A 10131-nucleotide genomic window follows, 5' to 3' on the forward strand; every position below is an offset into this window, starting at 1 on the left:
CACTAAATAAAAGTAAGGCTATGTTAAAGAGACTTAAGGGTCAAAAGGTGTCTATCACTCTAGTGAGATACTTTGTGTGTAGATTCTTGAAGGAAAGAAAGAGAAAAATGAAAAAAAAAAAGAATACTTCTTGAGCTTCCATATCTTGTGACATCTCCCTTTCATTGCACATCCACATCAATGATTTTTAGTTGGTATTAAAGTGGGAGTGTGGGAGCAAAAGATAGGAGCATGAAAAATCAACATCTATATCGAATTGAAAGTATGTTGTCCACCATTAAATCATATACAAATCCTCATCTAATCCACCCAAAAGCAAGTGTATAGATTCAAGAGCTATTATTACTCAAATTTTGGAGATATTGAGCTTCCTTTGAATGCATTTTGAGAAGCGAAAGGAGGATGGAAATGATGCATGGAAATAAGGTCTTGATTGGTTTTAGTTTCATATTGGCACATGTATTGATTGCTAGAACCACAAGGGTTGCTTAAGCTCAGGGCTTGCTTAACCAAGGGGCCTACTTGAGCCCAAAAAGCATAGGGGATGTTTGTGGAAAAGCAAAGGGCCTACTTAGGCACTAAATCAAGGGGTTTATTTCAGTTCACAAAGAAGAGAAGGAAAAAATTTATGGCTTCTTTGGAAGAGAGTGTTGCCTTCCTAGCTTGGATTTGGAGGAGTTGAGTATGTCGATGATGCAAACGAACTCAGCAGTGACATGGATGAGGGGTTGGAAAATTTAGCACGGTTGAAAAATAGCCTGCATGTAGTCCCAAAAATCCTCCTTGGTAAGGCTTTTCTAAGCCTTAGCCTAATCATCAATTACTTTAACCCTATTCACACTATCCTACACTAAATTGTTTTCACCTTATCTTTGTTCACACTAGAGCTCTCATTGAATTGGATATTTTAGAAGTTTTTTTCACACTAATCTTGGGCTAAATTGGTTTAGTTTGGACCAATTGGCATTGTTCTATGTTCACATTATAGTCCTTTGAATGAGTTGTTTCAAGGCTAAAAGATTGATTTCTGTGTCATGGGAAATTTTGAAGGGGCAAATTTTACCCAAAAAATCCAAGAAATTATTATAGATTGAGGCTATTTGAAACTTCTTCTTAGCACAAAAAACTTAGAAAAATAGAAAGGAAAATGGTTAATTTTAGACCCCTAATTTGATGCTTTTTGGGGTGTACATGCACTGTTTGAGCCTTGTTTTCAATGTTTCTTACTAGATAGCTGATGTTCAGCATATGGGCATGATGTATGGTATATATGATAGCAATTGGATGCAAGTATGATTGTTATAGCATTGAAATTTAGCTTGTGTATTTCCTTGGGTAATTTTTAATACTATTTTATCTTGGATTTGAGCTATTGATGCTCAGACTTGTTCACACGCTTGGATAATGGATTGGCACATTGCATACCACTGGTTTTTTTGAAAGCACACTTGTCATAATGTCAAAACCATACAAATTACTTAGATCGTTGGTAACAAATTGACTACGGACTGTGAACAACTATAGTGTATGATCCTACTGCATGGAGAATTTTTTATGGGGAGATATTTATGGGACCTCATTACAAGTGAAGATGCATGCCCTAAACTTCCTAGTTATCCCATGAAGGAACAAAAGAAGGCATACAAGGAATTGATAGGTAAAAACAAGAAGGTCTTGCATTGGATTTCTTTATACATTTTGGAGACATTGATTCCGCAAATTAAAAAGGCTAGTACATGGAAAGATGCTTAGGAAATTATTTTGAGAAAATGTATGGAACTTGCACAGAGGCAAGAAAGATATAGCTAAAGCAAAGATTGCATGGTGCATGGCATGGGAATCAAAGCATTAGCAACTATGTGGCAAAGATAAATGAGATTGCAAAGGATCTTGCTTCAATCAATGCACTAGTTGATGATGATGATTTGGTATCTATTACTTTGAATGGACTTTAACCTACATACAAGCCTTGGCACTTCCATTTCTATGAGAGATGGCTCTATGCCTAACTTTGAGGAGTTGATTACTTTATTTCTTATAGAAGAAATTAAATTGGGCATTAATGCATTTAATAGTAGGAAGAATGCAAGTTAGGATAATGTATTTTATCATCAAAGAGAGGTGGTGGCTCATCTAGAGCTACAAGATCATCATATGGTCATGTAGATAGCTTTGCACATGGTCATAGCTCTTTTGTATGTGGTGACTTTATGCCTACAAATAGGGAAAGATCTTACTCTAAAGGCAAAGGACATTCTAGTCCTTAGAGAGATGGTGCATGTCATTACTATGGGAAATTTAGTCACTTTGAGAGAGAATGCTATCATAAGCAAAATGCTATGGCTAGGGGTTGAGAAAGGATACAGTTTGGACACTATGAAATTGGATATAGTAGTGTTGTCTATGGTTCCAAAGGTGGTTCATCAAGTCATCTCTTTGCTAGGAAGCATATACTTGGCAGGATGACATATCCCCCTAGAGAGGATGACTGTTTTTTGGATTCAAGAGCTAGAAACCATATGATATGTCATGCACAATGGTTTGATAGAAAGAAACATCTACAAATTGAAGAGTATGTGGTTACAGGAGATGATACATTGCATAAGATACCCCATATTGGCCACATTTCCTTGGTGACTAGAGATGGGATAGAGAATAAGCTTGGGGATGTTTTGTATGTGCCTAGTATCACTAAAATCTTCGCTTCACTTGGACAAATGGCTGATCACATGTTATAAGTAAGGTTCAACAATATGGTTGCTTCATTAAGGAGTTTAGGAATAGAAAACATAACAAGCTTATTGCTTGTGGTCAAAAGAAAGGTAGGTTGTTTGCTTTGGATGTAGGAACTCTTTTTATATCAAGTTCTATGTATGTTGAGACCAAGCATGGACAAGATAAAGATGTTGAGTTATGGTATAAAAGAATTGGGCATATTAATTTGCAAAGGTTGAAACAAATATAGTCTAGAGAGGTTAGGTTATTCATGGGCTTCTACAGTTTGGTTATGTAAACTATGATCATGTATGTGAGGCTTGTTAGTTAGGCAAGCAGTCTAAACTTCCATTTCCATAGAGGGGAAGAGTGAGCACTTATCCCTTGAAAATGGTGCATTCGGATATTTGGGGGTGTATGTTAGAATATTTCTTTGAGTTGAAGATGCAGGTTCTATATCACTTTTATTGATGATTTCAATAGGATGATATGGGTGTATTTCTTGCAACATAAAGGTGGGATTTTTGAAATGTTTAAGAGTTCAAAGCTATGGCAAAAAATGAGTTCACTTACTACTTGAGAGACCATGGAATCAAGAGACAGGTTACATGTGCAAATATACACCACATTAGAATGGTATCATAAAAACAAAGAACATGATCACTCTAGAAGCTATAAGGGCTATTATAAATTAGATGCATATGCCTTTGATGTATTGGGCTGAGGCAATACATATTGCAGTCTATATTATGAACATGATACCTACAACATTGACTCATCGCATGTCTCCGGTAAAGATATTTATAGTGAGATTGATGATTGCCTTAACTTCAATTTATGGTTAGAAATTATATCAAATGGATGTCAAGAGTGCTTTCTTGAATGATACATTGGAAGACGAAGTATATATGGAATAACCAAAAGAGTATGTACACCCTAAGTATCTACATTATGTATGCAAGCTAAGGAATGCATTATATGGATTAAAGCAAGCACCTAGAGCTTGGTGTGAGAGGATTAGCAAGTTCTTATGTAGCAAGGGATTTTAGCAAAGCATGGCTGATTATTCACTTTATGTTAGACATATGAAGGATGGAATGATGGCTATAGTCATCTATGTTGATGATCTTATCATTATAGATACTCTTCATGAACCTTGGTTTATTGAGGTACTTTTTGGGCATTTAAGTGATTAAGACTCCGCATGGAATTTGGTTGCTACAAAGGCAATATTCAGTGGAGATGTTAGAGAAGTTTAGGATGACCACATGTAAGCTAGTGGGGGTACACCATTGGATCAAAACATATAGATAGTGAATGATGGATACTGTATTGAGGATATCACTATATTCAGGAAGATGGTTGGTAGCTTGATCTACCTAGCCATAACAAGACTAGACTTGAGTTATTCATATGGGAGTAATAAGCCAATTCATGCAAAAGCATTGTAAGTCATATTTGGATGCATTCATGAGAGTCTTAAGATATGTGAAGAAGATAGTTAGATATGGCTTGTTCTATGAGAAAGTGATTAAGCCTACATTGTTTAGATACACATATGCAAATCAGGCAAGAAGATCATCAATAGGAGATCCATTAGTAGTTATGCTTTTTCATTTGGTTCATCCATGGTGAGTTGGAGTAATAAGAAGCAACCTAAAATTGCTTTGTCAAGCATGGAAGCAGAGTATAGAGGTATAGCATTGGCAGCATGTGAGTAGACATTGCTAAGACTACTTCTATGTGATATGGGGATTGAGATAGATGGTGGAGCTATCATATATTGTGATAGCATTAGCAGCATTATTTTGGTAAAGAACCTAGTCTACCATGCAAGGACGAAGCATATTGAAGTGCATTACTAGTATTGTGATAACATTAGCAGCGTTATATTGGCAAAGAACCTAGTCTACCATACAAGGACAAAGCATATTGAAGTGCACTACCATTTCAGCCAAGCAAAAGTCATGGATGGAGAGATAGACTTGCAAAACCAATGACCAAGTCATGGATATCTTTATTAAAGCATTAGGTAAATATAAGTTTGAGTACTTTAGAAGTGCACTTGGGATATTTATCTACAAGCTCATTCTGAGCTTAAGGGGGAGTGTTGAAAAATATAACATAGTGTAAGTCTTTATCCTATGTATGCACTAAATAAAGTAAGGTTGTGTGTAAAGAAACACACAATATGAAGATGACTTAAGAATCCTCAAAATATCATTCTTATTTATTGTGTTTTTTAAAACATTGATTCTCTCCTCACTCTCTCGAATATTACATGTGAAAGGATCCTTGGGATAAATATTTCCATCCACCCACAAATCTATATATTTCTTTCCTTGTGTTCGCAATCTGTTCGCCTCCATCTCATTTATTAGTACTCGATGATGTATACTTCTCCAAGATGTATAAATTGGATCTAGTTGGATGGTAAGTTTATACTTTCATGTGCTCACATTTGAATTACTTGAAGATCTATTGCCAAACATTTTATCGCATCAATCACAAATGAATCTCACGGTGATAAGAAAGTGAGTACAAAGAAGAGAATGGTGAAAGAGAATGGCAAAAGAGAATAGTGAAAGAGTGGCTGGTGTATGAAAAGAAGATATGGGAGAAAACGAATGCGATTTTGGTGAACATATCTCAAAAATATAAATCCTTCCAAATTTCAAGACAAAAATGACTGAAAATGTGACCCTAACATAAATTAAAAGATGAGGGCAATTAATAAATGAGCCCTTCAATGAATTAAATATTCTCTCATAAATCACATCTGAGTAACCAAATTCGACAGTTTCATTCTTCCAAAATCTCAACTAATTAGCAACTTAATCATTTTCTAACAAGTGCTTTTTTTTGAAGAATTTTTTGCCCTAATGTTTAGAAGATAGTGGGATCAGTTTGTCACATAGAGTCTGCATCAAGATAGTGATATGCTTCTCCCACCATTCAGGGATGCGCTTCTTGTAGAAATTGGCTTTGGCAATGAAGGTCTCCAATTCTTCAATAGTAGCAGGAATTCTACAATCTTCCATTACTTTTCTTCCTCTTCAACAATATCACTTCTTCCGTTTTCAGCCTTTGTTGGTGCTTGTTGATGGCAGTTTTCCCCGGCATTGCCCACCAAAAACATAGAGCCCCAAGAGGAACACCAAGAAAAATAGGAAAAATAATACAAGAAAATCTATATTGTCACATCAACAAGCATGTTCTTCATATTTTAATCAACCACAAGAAGAAAAACAATACCAACATTTATAATTTTTTACGCAACATCATTATATAGCAATTCTCCCACTGACTTATCATAATAAATATTTAACATATTCTTCATAGAAACCATCAAAGAACCACAACAACATAAAATAAGATCAACTTTGAACGGAATTCATCACATAGTATTCATCTTTCATTATCTTCATAGTCTCTCTCATGTATAAGATACAATGTTTTTCATAAAAGATTGGCTATCTCTCATACTCTCTCTCTCTCTCATATGCTCTCTCTCAATAGTACATTGGAATTACAATGAATAATCCTCATTAACTCTCTCTTGATCATGGATACCCCTCCCACGAGGTATATCTAATATGAAGGGTCACCAGATCCACTACAGTGCCCCTTAAGAGCTCATTATTGTCATTGTCACTGTAGTCTTCACTTCAAGTCTTCTTCGACTACTTCTTTTGCTTCTTCAAGATATTTTGAGCTTGTATTCTTCGTCTTCCAAGATTGAGAAACATTCTCCAAGGTAAACATCCATCCATTAGAACATATACAGAAGTAAATAGAGGCTAAGAGAATAGAGACACAAAGGCTCAACAAAACACTATAGAGGGTCAAAAGAAGGCATAAAAACTATACAAATCAAACCAAAACCACTTCAAACCATCTAAAGCTATTCAATACACTCTCAATCATTCCTTAAAGGACTTATTCACAATCCCAACTTCACAAAGAGAAAGTAATCATATCAAAACAAAGGCAAAATAGACCCTATCAAAAACAAACAACCACATTATAAAACCTATCACAACATCATATCTCAACTAAAAACCATCTTGAGCTTCTCAAACATACTCAACACATCCCAACACATTCCAAAACACTTATAACTCAACCAAAATCAATCAATAAACCCTTAAAATCAACCATCAGCTTACAAAAACTACAAAAATCAACCCAAAAAACAAGTCCATTCAGCCCTCAACACATAAGCACATCCAGAATGATTCAAATTTTGCCATTGATTCCTAGTGTAAAAGGAAAGGGAAGTGTCTTTAAACATTTAATATAGAGATAAATTTTTTACTTTGATGCAAATTTGTAGCCAAGATCAAGGCCACATGGGCTTTTATAGTACAACAAACCTCATTGCATACCTTCTTACGAATCAAAAGAATCCATTTTTTCCAATCAAATATGTCTTCTTAGGATTGGATTGAATCTCTCTTCAAGTAATAGGAAATTTACCATGGAGACATTACACCGCGTTTAATCCCTCATTTTACCTTTCTACCCAACCAATGTGAGACATTCCTTGAAACCTCAACTTGAAGAGCTCTAAAAAATGAGAAATTGATTGTGGGATAATCCTTGAGACTCACTTGTACTCTACTAGAGTCTTAGATCATGGGAATTGACATAGTTTACTTAGATATCTCTAAGACCCTTATAGCTAATCTTTCTTGAGAGGACCTTTCAAGTTCCAAGGTGTCGTGTTTGGGCTTTATAAGAAAATCCCAAGGTCTATTGTAGGTGATGATAATGCTAAACTTCTAAAGAAGCTCTATCTGTTGAATGAACCATCCAAAGCTACCTTTCTTGATAACTCCATGATTAGGCGTTGCTGCAAGTGCAAGTAGCTTCATCCAAGGCTCAAAGGATTAGGTATATGTAAAGATAGAGGGACTATGAGTCAACCTCACAAGCAGGTGCAACCCGCAAAGAGGGACATAAACCATGCTATTGCTAAATGTGCAAATTTTGAATCTAATTCAAGCTAATAGTATGCAAAGCACAAATGTCACGATAGATAACAGTTTAGAGTATTTAGACCTACTCTTAGTCTAATATTCTTCATAAAAGTATTTGATAGACCACAAAAAAAAGATAAAACACCACTTTAAACAGAAATATATCACATTCTCTCTCTCTCTCTCTCTCTCTCTCTCTCTCTCTCTCTCTCTCTCTCTCTCTCTCTCTCTCTCTCTCTCTCTCTCAATAGTACATCATATCCTCACTAAAATACTCAATAATCATTCACAATAACCCTTCTTTGGTCTTGAATACCCCTTCCAAGGGGATATGTCTGATATGAAAGGTCACTAGAGCCACTATGGTGACTCTTCACAGCTCATCACTGTCACTTCACTCCATTATTCACTTGAGTCTTCAATAGCTACTTCTTCCACTTCTTTGAGATCTTTTGAACTTGCATTCATCTCTTTCCAAGGCTAGAAAACTTTCCCATACTACACCCTCATCCAACAGAACACATATAGAGGCATACGTAGGATTTACATAAGCTCTATAGAAGCTCAACAGAGGGTTACAGAAGGTCAACAAAAAGCATCCAGCTCAACTAAAACCAATCAAAACCATTAAAAACCATTCAATGAGCTTTCAAACAACCTCAAACTTCATCAATCATTACTCCCTCCTTCCATACAGAAGAAAAATAGAAACAAAACAGAAGCTATCAACCCCAATTAGACACTATCAGGACATCAACAGAACATAATAGGACATCACATAACCTCATATCTCTATTGAAAAACATCATGATCTTATCAAAACCATTCCACCATATCCAAAACACTCTCAAACCACTTCCAAACCAATCAATCATCATGTAAAATTAACCATTCAGCCCACAAAAGCAGCAAAAATCAACCAAAAAAAACAAGTCATTTCAGTATTCAACATATCCCCACACTTAATAAGAGAGTATCCTTGCGACCTAGGAAAAAGAGAATACAAGTTCATCAAATAGCTCAACTTGATCTTCAATAACAATATTTATGAAACACCATCCAATCACGAGTCCAACTTATAACATGCATCTAATAAAGAATACAACGAAAGGAAAACCCTTTATCCATTAACACATCTTATGATCAACAGAAAATCATGACAAACTTGTAAAGGATATAAGACGTTATGCATCTTTGCATCTTGAGCTATCCATCCACCATCACCATCATTGCAAATCTCCAAAAATATAGCTCTCGAATAAATTGAATATCCAACCACCACGAACTCATCACATATATTCAGTAGTAGGGCTAATGCATCCCATGAAGTCTATACCCCACTTCTCAAAGGGTTGGCATCAGGTGATTACAAGGGAGAGTTCCATTTTATCTTTCCTAATCGATAGTTTGGTTCATCAACACTCATCATAGTATTTAATGAAATAGACTATGTCATTTCAAAGAGTTAGCCACCATAATTGTAAGTGTAGAATCTTTCTACCTCAATGAGTTGTTTGCTAGCAAAACTCACAAGTCCATATTATGTTCACCAAGATGGCACAACACAACTTCCATTGCAAACTAGGTCTTGTAAAATCAATGCAATTGTTACAACCTTCTTTAGTGCTTCATTCAAAGATTAGTATTTATCAATCCATTCTTAGATAACCAATAGCTTATAAAGTGGTCTCGCTATTGAAGCATAATTCAGCACAAAGCATTAGTAATATCTAGTATGTCCTATAAAACATTGGATTTCTTTATAGTTGGTGGGTGTTGGGAGATTCATTATCACCTTGATATTTTCAATTTTTATGGCAATGCCATTCTTAAATACTACATAGCCCAAAATGATACCATGCTTAACCTAAAATTAGCAATTCAAGGGATTCAAGAAGAGTTGATACTACCAACACCTTTTAAAGACCAATCAAAGTTTCTCAAGGTGCTTCTCCCAATTAAAGTGGATACAAAGGTCATCAATGAGTACCTTGAGCCATTTCCTCAACATATCCTTGAAAACAGTGCACATGAGGTGTTGGAAAGTGGCAAGTGCAATGGTCAAGCCAACAATACGACAATATAAGTGAACACTCTACATTCATTAGTGATGAAAGTGAATCATCTAGGTAAACTTGGACTTGTTTATATCTAGAAAACATATCCAATAGCTTCCTTTCCTACCACTCATTTGATCATATGATTAGTGTACAATAGTAGATAATGGTCTCATTTTGTTGCAATGTTGATCTTTTTATAGTGTAGTATATTAATCATCTTCTATTAATTCTTCAATGTAGTGGACAGGGGCCTACCTTGATCTTATCCATCCTCCCCTCTCTAAATCAATTACCACAACATGGGGAGCTATATATTAATCTTGGTGAGGAGCCACTAAAGTTTTTTTTCTTCTTTTACATCCTTCCAAAAGAGC

This window comes from Lygodium microphyllum, chromosome 22 (assembly GCF_053477565.2).
Source record: "Lygodium microphyllum isolate KBCC chromosome 22, Lygodium_microphyllum_v1.1.10, whole genome shotgun sequence".
Taxonomy (NCBI): domain Eukaryota; kingdom Viridiplantae; phylum Streptophyta; class Polypodiopsida; order Schizaeales; family Lygodiaceae; genus Lygodium; species Lygodium microphyllum.